The sequence below is a fragment of the Polypterus senegalus genome, chromosome 4, assembly GCF_016835505.1.
Source record: "Polypterus senegalus isolate Bchr_013 chromosome 4, ASM1683550v1, whole genome shotgun sequence".
Taxonomy (NCBI): Eukaryota; Metazoa; Chordata; class Cladistia; order Polypteriformes; family Polypteridae; genus Polypterus; species Polypterus senegalus.
The window spans coordinates 216,227,505-216,233,504 of NC_053157.1; the positions used below are offsets into that span (position 1 = coordinate 216,227,505).

Genomic DNA, 6,000 nt, shown 5'->3' on the forward strand with positions numbered 1-6,000 from the left:
AATGTGAGAGAGGCCTTCAGTTGCTTAGAAGTTACCCTGGGGTCCTTTGTGACCTACCTGACTATTACACTCCTTGCTCTTGGAGTGATCTTTGTTGGTCGACCACTCCTGGGGAGAGTAACAATGGTCTTGAATTTCCTCCATTTGTACACAGTCTGTCTGACTGTGGATTGGTGGAGTCCAAACTCTTTAGAGAAAGTTTTGTAACCTTTTTCAGCCTGATGAGCATCAACAACTCTTTATCTGAGGTCCTCAGAAATCTTCTTTGTTCGTGCCATGATACACTTCCACAAACATGTGTTGTGAAGAGCAGACTTTGATAGATCCCTGTTCTTTAAATAACACAGGGTGTCCACTCACACCTGATTGTCATTCCCTTTGATTGAAAACACCTGACTCGAATTTCACCTTCAAACTAACTGCTAATCCTAGAGGGTCACATACTTTTGCCACTCACAAATATGTAATATTCTATCATTTCCCTCAATAAATAAACAAGTATAATATTTTTGTCTCATTTGTTTAACTGGTTTCTCTTTATCAACTTTTAGGACTTGAGTGAGAATCTGATGATGTTTTATGTCATATTTATGCAGAAATATAGAAAATTCTAAAGGGTTCACAAACTTTCAAGCACAACTGTATAAACAACCTAAAGGTAACAAATATTGAGTACATTAATGACATTAAAATTAAGTATTTGTGGAAATCATGAGTGAATGTTATCGGTGTTCTACAGTGTAAATTGAAATATCCTGTATAGTTTAAGTTACAACTCTACAACTGCAGAATACCACTTTATTGTTTTAGTTACATACTATATTCAGTCAAATATACTTGAACATCAAGTGCAGGAATGCTGCATTTCTAAAATTAAATAATCCAAGCAATTGAAGAAATTAAACATCACTTAAACCTCAAATGTTCTATAATTCTTGAATAACTTTTACAGATTTCTCAACTCTCAGAACATCAAATCAGTGCCTTTGTCCAGCAGACCACTAGCAAAGTGTTCTTACACTCAGTTACTGTCCTAGAGGTTTCCCTTAAATTGCAAAAAAAAAAAGGTAATAAGCTAAAATTTAAAAAAAAAAGACTACATTAACAAAGTGCCACCAATCCAATTACACTTTACAAACAGTGGAATATAAAACTCAGTCAACTCTATAATGAAAAAGGCATTCTATTCAGCATCAAGGCAACAATACTATTAGCATAATAAATTCCAAGTAGTTTACATGGCATAAAAATGTAATGTTCAACTTTCAGAAAGGAAGAATCTGAAGGCAAGATCCATGTTTGACTCTCAATACATGCCCGATCCAAAAATGTGCAAACAGGGAAGGAAGAATTTCCTTGATATTAAACCGGTCTTAAAAGTACATTTCTCATTGAAAGGCTAAGAATACTCTACCTGAGATAAACGTTCAAATTCTTATTTTTTTTATGTTTCAACTGTGAGCATATAACAAAGCAGTGAAGTTAAATATATATGGTCATAATGTTTAATGGATGGTCCTTTATTTAGCTGTGTGCCTATCCCCCCCAATTAAAAAGCAACCTAATTTGGCCATGGGATGGGATTACATGGAAGAAGAAATGTTGTTATACTACACCAACACACTTGATTTCATATTAAAATGAACCTAATGGATCATGGGCACATACAGTGTCTGTTAGCTTCTACTTTAAACGACTGTGCTAAACCTATAAGCATACCAGATGCAACAATGGCACTGAACTTGCAAACATCATGCAGGTTGGTTGCCTGTCCCTTTTTGACAATTCTATGACCCCCTTGCATCTTGTACACCTAAACTTTGCAATTCAAAACACAGTATATCTAGTGGAATTCATTCAGTGTGCCACACAGCAATCACAACTTTAAGTCACAAATCACAGAGCAAGAACTTCTGCCATAAATGTGTTTATTTTAAAATGTACAGTTCTCATCCAAATAACTGCTAGCCTATGTATAGAAAGCAACAGAGCCAGGTTGTAAATCTAAAGGGTACCTTTAATTCCAACAATTATCATGTGGATGCACTGTGAAACGACGACTTTGTATATGTACAGGTCACTCACAATTTCCTACTTTTAAAATAATAATGTCTTAAATCTTGCAAAAAACAAAAATGACCAAGGGGGTGTGGTATTTCTGAAGTTTCAGTGAAGCAGACACTATCTTTCTATCATTATAGTGCTGTATACGACAACTCCCAACTTTGTCTGCTCATAAATCAAGACTTTTATTCCCCCCTCAGTGCCCACCAAACCCTCAGAACTCTGTCACTGAATATACCAAGATCTTGGGAATTCTTCAATGTCATTTTCCTGTCCATACTACTGCAAAAAACCATCACTCCAGCCTAATAAAACGGTGGTGCTCCTCATCATTCAGTTTTCAATACATTGACAGTAATTTGAAAGTGTACATGTCTCTGATAACACTGGTTTACAAAAAAAATATAATTTTTTGTTTGCTACTGGAAACTTCAGAGCAGTTCTTTAAGTTTTTTACAGTGATTTCATATATGAAATCAGAATTAAGCTAGCACATCAGGTTTTTGAGAGACACATCATTGCTCTTTTTACACTTTTGAATATCAATATAATAGTTCAAACTTCAGATATCGTGCTGATATGTCCCACCAAAATTGTTTTGATGTGTTTATTCTGAAAACAAACCAGAAGACGATACCAGAGACACGTTAAAGCATATTTATGTCAATTTACCTTAATATAAAAGTGAGGTCAGCATTCCCAAAATTTTCTGAGGCACTCGCTTTTGCGCTTGTACTGCACATCCGTCTCTCTTTGCAAGAACCAACAGAAGTCACCCATCATCATGCTAGGAGTGAATTTTCCCCGATATTAGTTTTCCAGCACCTTCATATCTTGATCAAATCTTTCCCTATGTTCATCTCTGACAATCGCCCAGATTTGGTGGAAAAAAGTCGAGATGAGAATGACATCTTCAGCGAGTTTCTAGCTCCCATAAGCGCATACGCTTTCAGCAGGTTCTCCACAAGGTCAGCATTATTCTCTGCCCTGTGACTGCCAAGAAAATTCTGGACAACCTGCCCAAATGAGGCTGCTGATTCAGTGGGCTTCAGTTTCCTTTTGAACTCATCATCAAGCATCAGTTCACGGATTTCAGTTACAACAAAAACACCTTCCTTAATTTTGGCTTCACTTTTCTCAAGACCAAACCTATTTCTTAAATGCTGAAAAGCATCGCCGTTTCTGTCCATCGCCTTGACAAAATTTTCAAGGTAATGGAGAATCTAACAAACAAAATGTCCTGAAATGCAATGTTATGTTTAACAGTAAAACCTCTACCTACTGCACCGTCATGTCTGAGTTGTGTCATTATGCTTTAGAGTCATACAAGACCTGGTAATTAGTAGCAAATATTTTTTTCTGCCAATTAAAAAGTAATAATTTTTAAATAAAATTAATGACAATGTAAACGACTCACAGCTGTTAGTAATGTGCGGCAAATTCTTTTATCTCAATAGCATCCCTGGTATTTATCAAAATGGTTATCTGCCTTTACTGTCCAAGACCTGGAACATCATAACTAAAAAAAATTGGACATGCTGGATGAAAATGGTTTTCAGATTTGTAGTTAGTAAGTGAAACCTGTTAAAGTAAAGATGAAAGACTCCCAGTAGCAAAATGCTTGTTGACCAGTGTATTTAATCATGAAGCTGGAGCATTTTTTAAAACCCAGTTTAAAAAAAAAAACAACATTATAAATCATGTTCTACTCACACCAACATAAACGAAAAAGCACTTCGTATCAAGAAAGATTCCCATCAGATTGTCATGTACAAAGGTGTACTTCTCTACAAGCTGCCACTTTAATCCTATCTTTTGAAATTAGTCAACTTATTGGAACCTATAAAGATGGGGAGCATTCCGTGCCACCGATACAGACATCTGGCATGTTTTCACCTAACCGCCACTAACGAACTCCAAGTCCATAGATGGGCAATTACCGGCCTCAAAATTCACTCGTGAAGGAGAAGTACTAAATCTCTTCATTACCCAATTAATCAAACCACTCACACACTTCCCAACTAGCAGCATCTCTTAACTAGCAGTGCTTATACCCCTTGCAAATCAGGCACACACTCAGAACACAAATATTAATTTCGGCAGCCTGTTTTCAGATTATAAGCACACCCTTGTAAAAGAAGCTTTTATCGGCGTAGTGTCGGAGAGTTGCTACTAGAGTCCCAGTCATCACCCTTTCCAACACTTTCTCCCAAAGCGGATGCGTTTTTTTTATTATTATTGTTGTTTTCTTTCGTAGCCCCTACATGGATAGTGAGGTCGCCTGTACTTGCATGTAATATAAAAAAGAAAAACATTCCACAGTACCCATTTGTGCATCTGTGCGTTGCCACATCCTCGTGACAAAAATACACTTCTGAGCGTCCGGGTTTGACTCCCAGCCCTCTGATGAAGAGGATCTTCACGGCGCTTAGTCATGGCACCTGCAAGCATTCCCTATGAGCCAGTGGCAGCTTCACCATCAACCAGTAAATTTACCCAGCGGTCCCTTAAGAAACAGACAACTTCGCGGTGTCCACTTAAACTATTAGAATATGAGAACAACCCCGTGAAAAAAAGGAACTACCCGTTTGGGTAGATTATCAACATTCTTGACGGAATGTTGCTCCTGTGAGCTCTCTGCAGGGTTCCTTTAAGTTCAGCTTCTAAACCCAGACCCGCAGAGCAGAGTCTGAAATCGTCATTTAGCGCCCAGTAAAACTCCTAATTATCTCTTAGGAACAAAAGGCATATTCACTGTTCAAATGGTCCCCATGTAATGTTTCTGGATGACGACGACCTTTTTTCCCCCCCACTAAGAACCTCGCACTCTTCAATTCGTATTACTCAACGCCTGTCACCTTCAAAGTGGAATGGCCGGGAAGCGTCGTTTATGCCCTGTTGCACTAACCTGCAAAGTGAAGAGCTTTTCCCCCCCGAGTTGTTCGTGGACATTACCGGGCATACAATATTCCAAATTCGGTTTTAGAAAATAATCAAAAGAAAAAAATCACTAACCTTTTCTCAAGAGCAGCCGCCTAACCGCGGCTAGAAGCAAACGAACAGTTCTTAGTATCCAACAAGTGCAGATTGGCAGATTTCCACCAGTTTTGCTTTCGACTCTGTCGTCGCAACTCCACCTCCTCCTGCCCCTTGAGCCCTCTTACAGCAGTCCGGTCCGCCACGCCCCGGTCCGGCCTCCACCAAAAGGGCCTGACTGACGCCCTACTGAATATCTGGACGCCCCGCCAAAACAGCCGCGGGAACATTAAACCCGGCCTTCTCATTATACTGCTACACTCCGCCCCGAACTGATAAATAAATAGACGCCTCACTGAACACCCACCCAATTATACATCCATATAATCGAGAAACAATGGTGGTTGGTCAAAGTGCCTATCAATCACTTGATTTAGCCAATCATTTCAATCTGTCTCCTTTCTGTTGTAACTGGAAATTTCCGCCCATACTGATCGATTAAATACGTTTCGCGCCTGCCTGTCTAGACGTCGTCGTGCTATCAGTTCATCGATAATGTTTAGGCGGTGATTAGAGGAAGATAGTCACAAATGTAGTTGGCATTTTTCTATTTTTTTCCCCTGCGGAATGAACCCTTACTCCTGTCTTGGGTCACGGTGACGGCTCTAATGCTGCGACGTTTCTTTCGGGGAGAGGCGTTTTGAGCTAGACGACAAAGGTCACAGTGCGTGTTCAAAATCTTATCTTGAATCGTCAAATTATAATTATTTATTTCTTAAACTACAACTAAAAACAAAAAAAAAAACATTATTCCCATTTAACTGATTAGTTCATTTTAATACTTTTTTTTCACCAATCTTAGTTTTCCAATTTCTATATTGTTCCTGAAACACAGAATCTGGAAAATAACACTTCACTTAATTAGCCCAGATGTCCAATTAAAAACAGAAGCTGGTTGGA

The 6,000-nt window shown here is 38.6% G+C and overlaps 1 protein-coding gene across 1 annotated transcript in view; it reads right to left on the minus strand.

Annotated features, from left to right (window-relative positions):
* c4h20orf27 (chromosome 4 C20orf27 homolog) overlaps positions 1-5,334 on the minus strand; it is a 97,387-nt gene extending 92,053 nt beyond the window's left edge. The window contains exon 1 of the mRNA XM_039751955.1: positions 5,080-5,334. The gene's annotated coding sequence lies outside the window, so the exon portion shown is untranslated. The remainder of the gene's footprint in view (positions 1-5,079) is intronic.
* Between the last annotated feature and the right edge of the window lie 666 nt (positions 5,335-6,000).